Source organism: Cibotium barometz, chromosome 51, assembly GCF_041138505.1.
Source record: "Cibotium barometz isolate CiBa-2024 chromosome 51, ASM4113850v1, whole genome shotgun sequence".
NCBI lineage: Eukaryota > Viridiplantae > Streptophyta > Polypodiopsida > Cyatheales > Cibotiaceae > Cibotium > Cibotium barometz.
Genome location: NC_141096.1, coordinates 20,227,292 through 20,243,633, shown reverse-complemented (window position 1 = coordinate 20,243,633; position 16,342 = coordinate 20,227,292).

Sequence of the window (16,342 nt, the reverse complement as noted above, 5' to 3'; positions counted from 1 at the left end):
GAGTTATATTGCCAAATTCTTTGGCTATATTGAGGCCTAATAAAATTTCTAGAGTCTGCATAGTGCTAATGTATCAGTTTAGTGAATTAGCATTGAGTACCATCAACCATGTATCAGTTTAGTGAATTAGCATTGAGTACCATCAACCATGCATGGCCGGACATAAGCCTATTAACAATGTGCTAGGCACCTTAGATTAAGGAAAAACTAATGCGCATCCATATTTGGTGTTCTATCAATCCATGTGATTGAGATTTGGGGTCGAATTAGCTTAAGGATATATCTTCATATGCCTAGATCAATCCGCATCTACTCGTTAAATAGTTGGTATTATTATAAAAGATTTACAAGATCATCACACACAAAAAAAACTAGAAATATATCAAGAATGATATTGAATCCGGATTCTGAGTTGTGCTCATCCCTAGTTAAAATTTTGTAAAAAAAACCAGAATGCTTAATAAGACCAGCATAGCATCGTGACCTGATATTCATAGGAGAAGATATGTACAACCTTGTATCCTTGATTAAATTCAAATATTTATAGTTGATTCTAGCATAAATATTGAGAAAGTTTTCCAAAAACTAACTCATACTCGACTGTGGCATAAAATATGAGAAACCATTTCCAAAAAGCCAGCATGTATATTATCTGATCACATGTAGGATTCCCCAAAGGTCATCATCCAATCATACAATACAAGTCAAAAATTTCCAACACACAGTGTGAGGTGTATGTAATATGGACATAGCACAATATGGGTTTCCATACAGTCACTAACCCATAAATCTCTACTAAGCACAGAGTTTCCATTGATAGTTATCAACAAGGGATTCAATAATCATAACTAGCAACCAAAAAACACGGGATAAGTGAGTGTATAAGCACTCACCTTGCTCCATTTATATAGGTAGAGCCAAAGGAAGCTTCCAAATTGCCATCACAGCTCCTCGCCAGATCATTTACAGAACCATAACCCGCCTTCATCGGCTCTCCACCAGATTATGTGCAGGGTCATAAACCATAGCCAGCTAAAGCGGGCATATCATAAATGAAAGCCATGTCAGGCAGCCAGAGTCGGCTCAATAGAAATGAGAGCCATGTCAAGCGAGTTAACCTCACATGCATGAGATAAGGTATAGTTTATGTGAATGGTCCCTAGTTACAAGGTAGTTATGTGAATCAACCTTCCAAGGATTAACACCACTAATAAGGGATGCACCCAAATTAAAATGTGCAAGTGGAGAGTGCTTGTGTGAGTGAGTAAGTGCGTGTGCATGCGTGTATGTGTGTGTGTGTGTGTGTGTGTGTTTGCATGCATGCATGCGTGCGAGTGCGTGTGTCATTAGGGGAAGGTTGAGGTCTATAGGGGCCCTTTAAGATGCCATGTGATTAAAAGGTTATTAAGGAAAAGAGCCAATCATGTGATGCCATGTATACAAAATGTTGGGTGATTAAATGTGGTCAAAAGATTCTCTAGAAGATGCCTTTTTGTACTTTTCATTCCCAAAAAGTGGGGGGAAAGTTTTTAAAATTTCGGACATCCATAACTTCTACATATGAGCTCAAAATTTGTCGGAGATTAGAGATCCAGAATCTACTCGCTGAGCTCTTTCCATAGATACGTCACATGATATGGTTTTGCCCACTCAAATTTAAATTCAATTTTGGCAGGAAACTTTGAAATTCAAACTTCTAGCCATTTGAAGAATAAGAAGATATCTAAAGTCAAAGAAACTCAACATTTTAACAAAAAGTCATTAAAATCATAATATGGTAGCTTAAAGGGCCCCTATAGACCTCAACCTTCCCCTAATGTGTGTGTGTGTTTGTGAAAGAGAGAGATAGAGATGAGAAGTATCCATTTTTTAGTAAGTTTATAAAGACAAGAAGTATTTGTGTGTGTGTGTGTGTGTGTGTGCATGTGTGTGTGTGTGAGGGGGGGGGAGAGAGAGAGAGAGAGATGGTTGTAGAGAGGGAAACGATTCTTTTATGGGACCTTGGTTGGAGTGGCCCCAATTTATGGTTCAATAGATTAGATCCTCTTCGTCCACCAGGGTTATGGATGCCATGTTGACATGAATCAGGCCCTTCCCCATTTTAGCTTTTGCTTACCTAGCTTTAGCCTCGTCTTGCGCTTGCTTGATCTTTTCTTTTGCTAATTGCTTCTGTTTTTTTAAGAGGTGTTCTTGGAAGAGCCTCTTGGGTTAATGGTCCAAAGTTTTTTTTTAGTTTACTCCCATTGACATAGCCCTCCATTTGGATGCCGTAAATTGTCTCTATTCTGAGAGACCCTTGAGGTGTGATTTTTGATACATGGAATGGTCCCAGACCATGGTATTTCAGTTTCTTTTTCCTGGCACTTCCCACACTATACATGAGGACAAGGTCCCCCTTTTTTAACTCTTTTTGCTTGAGGTTTCTATCAAACCATTGTTTTCTATGTAACTTTTCAACCATGAGTCTATGTGATGTATCACCTGGGTTTCATCCATCTTTTCCAAGTCAATTAGCCTTTTAGCTAATGCATTTTTAGTTAGACCAATTCGTTGGATTTGGTCTTCTCCTCGTAAAAAGCAGGATTGAGTTCACGTCGTGAAACAAAAAGTGTTGCTGCCGTGAACTGGTTTAAAAAGCGTTTCACACTGTGAACTACTTCGAAAATGGTTCATGTCGTGAAAGTCTACTGCACTTTCACGTGATCCAATTTTTGCGGACTGAATCGTGTCAGAGGTGTGAGGATAAGGATTTCTATTTTTGGAATGTAATCCCGTGATTCTTGACATTGATTTTGTGAGCGACTCACGACGTGAAATTGAAGGAAAATGGTTCACGTTGTGAACAACTTCCTGCACTTTCACGTGAAGTTTTTCGCGTCGGCAATTTGTAGTCTTGGGTGCATATTACTTATCCAATTGATGAAAATTAGATTGTACCAATACTAAGGAATGAAATGCAAGTTCCTGGCTCAATCAATGGTCCCTTATGTTTTTGATTTTTTTGAATTTTTGAAAAAAGAAGAAAATGACACACAACCTGCTTCTTCACATTGGTGTTTTTTATGGTGCTAACATCAAACTTATGAAGAGTAACCAATGAATCCTTTCCTAAACTACTTTACACAACATTCACAGCATTAAAAAAGAAGAAAACGACACACAACCTGCTTCTTCACGTTGGTGTTTTTTATTGTGCTAACATCAAACTTATGAAGAGTAACCAATGAATCCTTTCCTAAACTACTTTCCACAACATTCACAGCATCAAAACTATAATTTTTTCTCAACCACACACACCTTATCCTTCCATTTTCCACACAATGCATTACTGAAATGCAAAGGCAACAATGAATACTATGCAATGGGAGGAGCTGAAACTCAAAGAGTATGGAAGAAACAAAGGTGTTCCCCGACAGCGGTGCCAAAAATGTTATGCTTGACCACACCTCCAAGAGGGAACTTGGAGAGACGGAAAAACTCTCTCACTTGTAGCAAGAGTAGTATGATCCACACTTAGCTCAATCCAATGGGATTTGCATCCCTTTCGGAGCTAGGGATTCAACCCGTACCGGTGCACAAAAGCTTATCCATTTGATGGAGAGAATGCTAAGAAAACTACTACTAATGACATAGACTTAACACACACACAAGCTCAATCTTGCTATTGCTCACTCAACTCCACATTCCACTCATCCATACATCCAAACAAGAATAAAGCTTAGCTATTGCTCACACAAGATCAAAGCATTCTTCATTCTCAAATACTCATTTCCCTAGCATGCACACAATCCTTGAAGCTATCAATAAGAAACATGCACACTAGAGAATTGACATGAGAAGAGAGACAAATATCAACTCATTGCATTGAATTAACAAAAGAATAGAACTTACAACAATGTAGATAAGGAGAGAGAAGAGCTTGCACCTCTATGGAAGAAGAGGGAGAGCTAGTCTCAAGAGAGCTCAAACATGAGTTTGCCCAATGTGTCCATGCTCTCAAATGAGCCACCTTTTATACAAAAATTCTAGAACTCCCAAAAGTTCCCATGTGGGATTATTGTCAAGCCCTCTCCCACATTCATCTACAACTTTGAACTCTTTTCAAGAGCCCTAAGTGTCTTTTTTGTTGCATCCTTGTATTGATCTTCATTCGTCATGCAACACTCCCCCCTTCCTATTTTGCGCACGTCCTCGAGCGCGGTAGTAGCAAGAGCTGCAACAAAAAAACAATGGATACAAGTAAAGTCTCTTATTGAAAAAAAAGAAAAGAAAAGAAAAACCAGCAATGATAATTTCACACGTGAGCATACAAGTGCAAGGCTGATTAAAGTTTGAATGAGTCCTAAAATAGGTGAGTAAAGTCTAGGCAAAGTGAGACTTAAGTGGTAGATAGTGCTATGCAAAGGCAAGTGTGCTTAGTACACCGCCGGTTATGACCTCAGTCTCAATGTCCTACAAGTATGTAAGTTATTCCTAAGTGGCAAACCTACTCCTGAATATGAGCAAAGGTGATTGGAATTCTTTTTTTTTTTTTTTGATGTGTGTGTAGAAGGTGATAAAGATTAAGGTTCTATCCCAAAGAGACCCAAGCAATGGCCAAGAGACCTCCGCCAAGAGAATCTAAAGACCGCTAAGTATCTCAAGGGCGACAGACCCTTTTTCTTTCTTTTATGACCTAAGGAGTACCCCATGAAGATGAGGGCATCGGTCTCGAGGGCCCATAGTGTACCCCAGAGTCCTACCAACATCCATCAAGGCGATAGATTCCTCAAAGGTCTTTTTCTGAAGCTTTTAGACATCAGTGTTCACCCCATGGAAACCAAGGCATCGGCCCCAAGGTGCTAAGACAACCCCAGGTCCTACCAAGCATTTCTCATGGCTGTGGACACGTCATGTCTCAATTTACTTTGTATATATATATTTTTTTAGGGTATAATTTTTTTATAAATTTTTATTACTCCTAACACCTAGCTCATATCTAAGAGGTAGCTACCACGAGGGATAACTAATATACCTTGAAAGCATAAGAACTTGGCATATTCCCTTGGTATATATCCTACACTGTCTTTAGATAGAAATATCTTTTCCTAAGTCTTCTAAGACTCTAGAATTCACTCACCATATTTTAACAACTAATCAAAAACTTAAGCCAGCCAACATTGTGTGTACATGCAAACTATATATTCAAAAGATAAGAGCACATAAAGAAATAAAGATTAAGATTTGAATACACCTGTTGTAGTGCCCTGTTGATGTTGTTCGTTTGCATTGATGCATTGCTGATTTTGTGCAGATTGCTCCTCCTTGATCTTTGTAAGCGTAGCATGTCTCCCCCCTTCCTAATTTGTTTGCATGATAGGTGGACTATTGGGGCGTGTTTGATGCTCTTGTTTTTTACGAAGATTTCTGCAAAATTTTTATTAACAAACACGAAAAGAAAAGAGAAAAAAATAAAATTTGCCATTGGTGCCAAACACCGAATATAGCCGAGGGGAAAAACCCAGTGGGAGAAAAGTGCCCTGGCTTGTCGATCTTATTGTGGAGTCGTTTTTACTTACCCTTGCGCTGGTGGTGGATATTATCTCAAAAAGAACATAATCCTCTAAAGGCATAAGGAACCACATTATTCAAACATAGATCTACCAAAGAGCTTCAATTGTAGTGCTAATGCCTTATCTTTGGGTTTGGCTATGTTCTCTTTAAGATGTGGAAATTTCAGCAATTGTCGAGGAATTTGAGCAAGATAAGAGGATTTAGGCATTGAAATGCTAGATTCTAAGCTCAAATGAGACTCATGTGAAGTTGGATGTGTCTTAGGTACACCAGTTGATAATGGAATTGTGTAATATGGAGAATTTGGGACAACTGGTGATTCATTACTTGTTTTGGGAAGATCAACACAAGTAGATTTGTAGGTGCTATCACAGCCACCTTTCCTTTCTTGAAGATTTTGTGTTGACTTCTTTTGCACCCACTGATATGGACAATCAATTGTGGCTTTTGGAATCTTTCGGAAACGCTCTTTTATCCCTAGCAAACCAAGGCATTTTGGAATCCAAATTGTTGTTGCACCCTCATAATAGCCTTGTGCTTTAAGAACATGTTTTGGGACCCATCGAGTAACAATCCGAGGTTTCGGCTTGGAAATGATGTGCTTCTTAAGAGGCTTAGCAACTAGACTAGATGGTACAAGTTTGTACGCATCTTTGGGTAGCCACATTGATAATTCCTTCTTGCCTGGCCTTCTTTGAGCAGCAACTAGAGTAGTTGGAACATGCCAGCCATGGCACTCACTTGAGTACTCATTAATTATCCACATCATTTGTTTTGGAGCTTCAAGAGCAGATTTTGATTGTGGGTTGGGTAGGGTAGAAACACCACCCTTTTGACACGATAAAGCTCGTGGTTTAGCAGAGACTTCCTCTACTTGCAGTGCTGTTGTGGATGCATTCCTATAGTACAAATCATCTAGAAGGGCACGTGGTTGTACCATTCGTATAGGAATAATATCATATCCATCTGAGTCACAAAATTGAATTGGCTTCTGTAAAGCACATGTCAATAATGTTGCAAGGACATGACTCCATTCTAATGGATCAATTAAATGCTCAGGGAAGGGTTGTGGAATGTATGCCTCATCTGATACACTTCGATTACCCTTAAGTCTCTCAGTGTTGAAATCCCTACATGAGGCTCCGCACATCCATAGATCTTCTTGCCCATCGGACAATGTAACTCTTGAGCCCTCAGATGAAGCAGAATCAAACTCATCTATTGGAGACCTTGTTACATCACGATATGAGTGATTCCTTAGGTTGACCCTTGTGATGACAGAATCATGTCGGAGGTACAAATAATTGTATCCCCAATCTTGAATCATTTGAAATTGTCGCATGAACGGTCTACCCAATATCACTTCATAGTTTGGATGTTTTCCAAAATCCACTACTGCAAAGGTGTGCTCATATTCAATCCCACATGTGGTGACCAATATGTTCTCAAGCAGTCCAAGGGGATGTTCTAAGCTTCCATCTGCTAGCTGCAAGTGCATCCTGGTACTCCTAATAGCTGGTTTGCCCCACTTTTCCCAAATGGACCTTGTCACAATGCCCACTCCTGCGCCACTATCAAGTATTGCAGTTGAAGATACTTTTCGCACTTCTAATGGGAGGGTAGCATTTCCCTGATCGTCCTCACAAAATTTTCCTACTTTGTTGATAGGAACTGGCATTACATGCTTTGTTTCAGGGTGTATAGTACACTCACGGTGAATCTTTTGTAGCAATATCTGCTCTGACAAACATGTGGCAATATCATTCCACAACTCAGGTCGAATTTTTATCAAATCAAGCAAAGGTAAGGTACAAGCCACTGGTGCTGACAAAATAGCCTGCACCATACTCATATCTTTCTCCTTTGTCAACCTTTTATGCATGGAGGGTATCCTCAAGGTTTGAGAACAGTTCTCATATTCTCCCAGATATGATGGTAAGGTTTTCATTGTATGCTTACTTCTAGGAAAAACAATTGTTTGAACTTCCTCCTGGATGCTTGGGTGTCTAAATTTATTTTCCATGCCTCTGGTAAAATCCACCTCAGAGAATGGAGGCGAACTAATAGAAGACATGTTCTCATGAACTTTCTCGTGAACTGCAGCCCACATCTCATTTGCCATGTCCTCATTAGCATCAATAACGTCATCATTGCATGGGAAGACAAGGCTAGGTGGTGGCAGATTACCCCCTGTCAACTGGGTGTCAATTGGTGCAGACCTTTCGCTATGAGCTTGTGAAATGAGCTCACTTTTCATTTCCCGACTCGATGACACTTCTAGTATGGTTTCTAATGTTGGCTTAAGAGAGGTTGGGCCCCGAGGAATAGGTGGTGGTGGTCCCTCAAGTATTGACTGAGCTTCCCTAATGAGTTGCTGATGTACAGCTAAATTGATCTTCTCCTCACGAGGGTTTGGGTATTCTTTAGCTTCTTGGGTAGCTCAGATAAAGCTGCAATGCGACTTCTATGAGCAGCAATGATGGCCTCTAGAGTCTCATTCACTTTATCCACAAAAACAGAACCCCCAGAACTATCTTCAGTCGTACTAGCCTCATCTTGTTTAGCACTAGGCTCAGGTTGAGGTTGATGTTCCTCATGCACTTCTTGGGAAGTAAAAGTTTTATCCCTCATGTTTTGTTTAGAGGCTTCTTGAGAACTAGTGGATGCACTTTTAGTTTGCTTGTTTCGGTTCTTCTTCCTCCTAGTGTTCTTTTTTCTACTGGACTGTAGGGTCTTGTCCACTAGACTTGTCTTTGCATCCCTAGTTCGAGGTGTCTCATCAGTTTGTATTTCGGCATTTTGTGTCTGTGATCTAGTCATGACTTTAAGTGGCACGACATCCTCATTCTCAGATGAAGGTGGCGATGGAACTGCCCCTACAAGGTTGAGTGAAACCTTTGGTTGAGAGGAGCCTTCCTCATGTGGTTTCAGCAGACAGTCCTTTGGGAAGTGTTCTACACAACACCCTAGACAATATCTTTCAATTGGTGGAAACTGTTGTACTGTTGTATTGGACCGAGATGCTTGCCTTGAGTGATGTGGACAATCACGAGCCCAATGGGGTTCTCCGCACTCATAACAGGGGCCCATTGGTTTGGCCTCTACTTTCCTTGGCTGCCATTGACCTGAGGGGCCTGGAGTCCTAGGTTGGTAGCCGTCTAGCAACATTAAAGAGTTTTGTTTCCCTGGTTGAGCATCCAGTGCTGGGCTTGGGTATGCGGGACTTTCAAAGATATTTTCTTTGGATGAATATGATACATATTCCTCCTCCACATAGCCTGGGTTTACCAAGTCTCTACACATATTTGAATTGTCGTAGTCAACAACCCTCACAGGAGCAGTCCCTGGAGCAGGAGGTTGAGCACCAAGAACAGGTTGTGCTTGCTCTTGTGCCATCGGCGGTGGCTTACGTTCAAAATTAGTATACTGTTGATACATTTGTGGAGCCATTCCACCCCTTGGCTGCTCACGTTCCTGTCTCATTCTCGCAATGCGAGTACATTCCTGCGTGGTATGGGTAAAGTTCCAAGCACAGGCTTGGCACCACTTTTTTGTGGGTTGGTTTGTGACTAGAGGAGAAAAGGTATTACAATCCTCTGTTTTATGGTTACCGCCACATGCTCCACAAAGATGAGGACCTGTAGGAAGTACACTCCTCATTCTCTGCTGCTGTTGTTGTGGCTGCATGGGTGGACGATAGGTCTGTCCCAATCTCCGTAGTACTAGGTTAGCTATCTGGTCTGGATTTACTAACGCGCTAGACCCTGAACTTTGGTCGTCACCCCACTGATCTCTAGGTTTCACCTCTGGGCCAGAACCATCTTGGAATTTGAAGTTATCGGTGAAATCCATAGCATCATGGCAACACTCATTGAAATTTGTATGCTTCTTCGCATAGAGATGTGTATGCAGAGTCGAATTTTTGAGTCCTTTTAAGAAGAGAGAAATTAATTGACTTTGGGCGGGCTTCTCATCTTCTGGGCAACGATTAATGTACTGCTTCATTCTATTTACACAGTCTCTAACACTCTCATTCTCGCCTTGCTTGAAAGAGTAGATGTGTGCTACCGTGTCATGTTGTATTCCCATCAAGGAAAAAGCAGCAATGAATCTCTCTTCCAAAACTCGTAAAGAAGATTTGTCTGAAGCCTCTAATGCCTGAAACCAAGCCAGGGCTTTTCCGTCAAGAGTGAGTCCAAATCCTTCAATTTGAGTATGCTTATCAGCCACTTGCTCAGCTCGAACTGCTTGTCTAAATGCTGCTACATGATCGTATGGATCTCCTGACCCTTCATACTTCTTTACCAGTTTCTGAAGAGTTGATGGTCTTACTTGTCTTGAATACTCGTCATAGGGCCTACGGCCTCGCACTCTCAGTGGAAATTGTTCCTCTCTTTGGAAAGATGGTCCACATGTTTCCAAAATTGGTGTGGTGTGACTTGTGGTCGCACATTTGGTGTAGGACGATATCTTGGTGCTAGAGTTGGGCTACTAGCAGTGGTCCACTTAGATGTTGAGGGTCCCTCTCTAGTGAACTCTCGTAGGGGAGGAGCAACAGTTTCTCCAAGAAAGGCTGTCTCTCCCGGTTTGGCTGTATTTGTTGAGAACACTTCCATGAATAATGGTTGTCCTTTCCACGTGAGTTCCCGAATCTCTTTCCAATCTAAGGTTCGGTATTCATTGGCCCATTTATCAATTATTCTGTTCATGTGTCCTGCAAGCTTCTCAACTACCACCACATGAGCTAGAGGAAGATCCAGCTGTGGCAATCTAGTTGTGGCATAATATCCCTCTAACGAGTCCTTATAGACCTCTTGAAGTGGGTCATCCTGTAAGACCTTTGTCACAGGAATTTGTCGTACAAACTCCCATTGGCATTCAGCCCCCTGATCCAGTTTACACTTGCCTTTCCTATCCCTTTCCAAATGTAGATCTACAAGAAGTAAATCATCTATGGATGGCTTTGAGGAATTGGCATTGGATGGTCTAGGCATGTCCGGCTCAATGAGCCAATCATCTCTAGACTCCCTTGCTCTGGAAAGTTCTGATAAGTCTAAGAACTCGGTTCTAGAGAGCTCCCCTAATTTGTCTACCTTTTCTGGATGGTAGGTGACTTCGTAGCGAACACCATCTCCACCCATGTACATGTTACCCTGGTCATTGACTAGAGGTGCTCTATCAAGTTCTGAGAAAATGTCGGCGATCTTAACAAGATACCGTTGTTGTGGATCCCTAAAGATCTCAGCTCCTTGAGCATTTGTGTAGACATATTGGAGTCTCACATTGAGTGTTAATCCCATAGTGTCGGCTTCAAATGGATTAAAGGATCTTGAGGGTGTCTTATTTGGGGCTACGGGATGACTATTAGTCGGCCCTAGATTGTCCATGGACAATGAACTAGTTATTCTGGAGGAAAGGGTATCGGATTGGGATTCAGAAAGGGTTTCAGCAATATCTGCCAAATTTCCTACCGATTGGGTCCCACTTTCCTGCGTAGGTACTCTAGAAGGTGCCCTAGGCCCTATGGCAGAATCTACAAGACGTCCCGACCGCAAGTGCATAAGGTCAAATTTTTTTGGTTTTTTATGTGTTTTTGTTTTGTTTTGTTTTTTCTTTTAAATAAAAAATATATATATATATATGTATATATATATATATATTTTTAACCTACCTAATCACTAAATGCAACTAGAATTAGTATGTGGGCGTAACTATCTATCCTATCTTTTTATTTAATTATGATTTTTTTTTTAAAATGATTTTATGTTTTTTATGTTTTTATTTTTTTTAAAAATTAATTACAAAAATTATGAATCACACTAAAAAATACTAATTATGCACAAAGTTACAAAAATTTAAAAAATGCAAGAAAATACTAATTATGCAAAAAATTTAAATGAAGAATTACAAAATATGCAAAAAAAAATAGACTCCTAAAAAAAAACTTAATTTATAGAATTTTTTTTTTAATTTTTATTTTTTGTTTTTTTTACTAATTTTCTTTAGTTTTCTTTTGTTTTTTCTCCTTTTGTTTTGTTTTGTTTTTGTTTTTGTTTTTCTTTAACTAATAAATTTCGTGCCTAATTACAAAAAAAATATAAATCTACTAATTATGCACTCAAAAAAATAAAAAATAAAAAATGCATGCTACTTTACTTATGCACAAATTTTACAGAAATTTTAAAAAATGGATTCAAACTACCAAAACTAAAAATTGTTTTCTTTTTTTTCTTCTTTTTCTTTTTCTTTTTTTTCCTTTTTCTTATCTCCTTTTTTTTTAATTTTTTACTATTCTTTTTTTTTCTTTTTTTTTAATTTCTTTTTCTAAATTTAATTGTTTGTTTTAATATTATTTTTTTGTTTTTTTATTTAAAAATACAAAATAAATATAAAAAATTAATAAAAATAATAAAAAAAAGGAAAATTCCACCTACCTTATCCACCGCTCGCCGCTCGCTTCCGGGTTCGTCGCCGCACTGCTTGCCGGCGTGTTCAATGCTTCTTCAGCTACAGCTCGCCTTCTTTGCTCCACCTTCTGTCTGCGATACAGCAAACTACCGGTCTACACAGCCAGGATTCTTTGCTGCTTGCACTCGTGGATTGTGCAGAGGAGGTCGCAGAGGCGCATGATCCAGTCGTCGTTGTTGTAGGCGTTCGCTCGGCTGCCCGTGATGACAAAGTCGTCGTAGTCGCCCAGCTGCTCCTCCGCGCCACTTCACAACTGCACCCTCTCAACGCTTCGACGCCTGCTCCACTTCACCTCCTTCCACGGCCACGTCAGCTGCAGCCCGCCTACACGCAGCCTCCTCTTCGACGGCCTCTCCACGCAGGTCGACAAAGCTCTTTTTTCTTTTTTCTTTTTGCTGCTCCTCACCGCCCTACGCCACCTTTTTCGTTCTGCTTGGCCTCGTTTGCTACTCCACGCAGAACGCCTTCACACCGCCTTCTACAACGCCATCTTCAGCTACAGCTCCTTCTTTTCCTCGCTTTCAGCCGGCCAACGGCCAGCCTCCCCTCTCCTCAGCCTCTGCTCACTGCTCTCAAGCCAGCCAACTTAGCGCCGGCTCCTCGAATGCTCAGCCAGCTACCTTAGTTGCATTCAAAGCATCCTCCACCCTAAGCTTTTTTTCTTTTAATTCTGTCTCCGTTTGGGCCCCAACCTGGAGAATTGCAACTCCTCCTGAAAGCTTGTCAATTCTTTCACGATCAAAATCAACGGATAGCTCAATGCTCTCTTTACAATATCGGCTCCAACCTGTTGCTCATAGTTTTCAAGAGTTGCCTTTATTGTGTCCACCTTGGCAGCCAACCTTAGCAAAGCACAACCTCCACCTACCACGATACCCTCCTCAACAGCCGCCTTAGTTGCATTCCAGCGCTTGATGCAGCGCTCACATCACTGCAAATCTATATATATATATATATATATATATAGATTTATAATTTTTTTTTCAACTGGCCGCCTCCCTGCACATATATATATACACACATATATATAGATATATATATATATGTATATCTATTTGTCTTTGCTTCTAATGATGGAGATGTCTCCCAACAAAACAACAAAATTATAAAGGAAAAGTCGCCTTCTACGCTTTCAACCTACCTCTCTTTCTTTCACCCTTCTCTTTCCCTCTCTCCTCTCATCCTTAAGCGGACTTCATGCTTGGGAGTCTATGGGGCTTGCATAAGCTATGGAAGAGCTTAGCAACGCACCTCTTTTCTCTTTATTTATTTATACTAATTACATGTTAACGAAAAGCATGAAAGAATAAAATGACAAAAAACAATGAAGGTAAGCATAATGAACGGTACTTGAAAAAGCATAAAAGCAATAAAACATAAAAAACAATGCGGGAGAAACCTCAACCGCTCAATGGTTTTTTTCTTATCCTAACCTTATCCACTCACACCGGGATCGCACACCCGAACTTAACCTAATCACTCAATGGTTTTGCAACCAAAAGAGGAAATAGTGGTGGTTTCCACACACTCTGAACCGGATTTGAGTCTTCTCCCCGGCAGCGGCGCCACCGGCAGCGGCGCCAATGGAGAGACGGAAAAACTCTCTCACTTGTAGCAAGAGTAGTATGATCCACACTTAGCTCAATCCAATGGGATTTGCATCCCTTTCGGAGCTAGGGATTCAACCCGTACCGGTGCACAAAAGCTTATCCATTTGATGGAGAGAATGCTAAGAAAACTACTACTAATGACATAGACTTAACACACACACAAGCTCAATCTTGCTATTGCTCACTCAACTCCACATTCCACTCATCCATACATCCAAACAAGAAGAAAGCTTAGCTATTGCTCACACAAGATCAAAGCATTCTTCATTCTCAAATACTCATTTCCCTAGCATGCACACAATCCTTGAAGCTATCAATAAGAAACATGCACACTAGAGAATTGACATGAGAAGAGAGACAAATATCAACTCATTGCATTGAATTAACAAAAGAATAGAACTTACAACAATGTAGATAAGGAGAGAGAAGAGCTTGCACCTCTATGGAAGAAGAGGGAGAGCTAGTCTCAAGAGAGCTCAAACATGAGTTTGCCCAATGTGTCCATGCTCTCAAATGAGCCACCTTTTATACAAAAATTCTAGAACTCCCAAAAGTTCCCATGTGGGATTATTGTCAAGCCCTCTCCCACATTCATCTACAACTTTGAACTCTTTTCAAGAGCCCTAAGTGTCTTTTTTGTTGCATCCTTGTATTGATCTTCATTCGTCATGCAACAGAACTCTACACATTCACCTAATGGATTAGCAATGAAACACAATCGTCATCGGGTACTTATTACCAATGCTTCGAGCTCGTGTCTCTTGAAGCCTCCAAGCTCGCATGCTCGCTCGCATGTATGCTCCAAACTCCAAGCTCCACCTCCACACTGTCACTCTGGAGTTGCTCACACCATCACATACGCCAATCACACTCTCTCTCCTCATGCTCTCATACAAGCATAAACACACAAGCATGAAAGAGGCACAATGCTAGAATTCTCACTCCTCACTCTCTCACAAGTACAAGAGAAGAGCTCTCAACAGCACAAAGGGAATTGTGTCGTCCTTTCATTATGAGAAAATGCCCAATATACAATTGGTCCTTATTCACACTTGGGCGCCCAAAACTTACTAACTAAGCCTTGGGTGGCCAATGTCTCATAATGTAAACCTTTATAGTGCCTTTACATGACACTTATTAATGTCCTCAATTGAGGATCCTGGTGTTAATCCAAATGGTATTAACAGGGGGGATTGGACAAGAGCGGGTTGTATCCAAAATATAATTATTTTTCCAACTTGAATTTTTCTTTCCTTTTAAGATTAGTTTCTCTTAATTTTTATATCCCTCCCTTTACATCACCCATATAGTTTTTAAGCTCCTAACTCAAAAGGTTAATGTCCCACTTTGAAAGGTTTTAAGTGTGATATAAATGCAATCTCTCCTTGTTTGTAATGTGTGTGTGTGTGTGTGTGTGTACGTGTACATATATATATATATATATGTATATATATATATATATACACACACACACACACACACATATATATATATCTTTCTCTCTCTATCTATATATAAATATAGAAGCAAAGACACAGAGAGAGAGAGAGAGAGAGAGAGAGAGAGATAAAGATATATAGGTGTGTGTGTGTGTGTCTGTATACACATACATAGATCCCTATATATATATATATATATATATATATATATATATATATATATATATATATATATATATATATATATACATACGTATACATGTTTGTGTGTGTGTGTCACTCTTTCTCTCTCTACACACACACATTCATGGTGAAAGATACATGAAAATATGTAAATCTTCACGGTTGAAATTGGAGGAGATGGAAACTAAATCTCAAACCTCTTGTATATTATGTTCTTTGATATTGATCAAGTCCTTAGCGGTGGAGTGTTCAAGGACTGTAGACCATATCTTGATACAAATCCTTCGAATATTATTGTGTTCATTGATATTGATTAACTCCGATCATGGAGTGTTCAAGGACCATATCTTGTGACAAATCTTTAAAGGTGTGAAAAATATATTAAAAATGATACAAAGTAAACAAAATCAACCCACCTTGTTGAGTTAATTAGTATGTCTTGCCTCCATAGAAATCAATTGTCTCTTCTAAGAACATGACCAATTGTCTTCTCATTTTAGTAACCTTGAACTCAGACACAAATAGAAAAAAAAAGATTTAAATTCACATTAATCATTTAAATTAGAGATAAGTAAGATATAAAGATTTTTAACATCGTTGATCTTCCTTGTATAAGGAGACTCTCCACTTGGATTTAGTTTGCATTGTCTGCAAAAATCCATGTGAAAATGTTGGAAAGTGTGTGTGCTAGCAATTTGATGTGAGTCCAGGAGGGAAAGGTTGTTTTTCCTAGACTTGTTGGAGAGTGTTGGTGCTTGTAATTTGATGTGAGTTAATGGAATTTAGGTTTTTTGTCCAACACTTGGATAAAAACACTAACAAAATGTAGTATATGTTATGTTACGATCTTGAAGATGCATAAATTATAGGATAAATTTTGGGTTGTAATTTACCAGTTCTTATCCATGCTTTCAAAGAAGTTGAAATCCTTTCCTTTACTTCTTAATTTCTTAAAGAGTTATAATTTCCAAAGAGACCAACTCAATTGGGAGATTTTACACATTTTTCTTATGTAGTCATTTGTTGTTGTAGACCACCACTTAGGGACCACCATTAGGGTTTAGACATGATTATAATGCTTTGGTATAA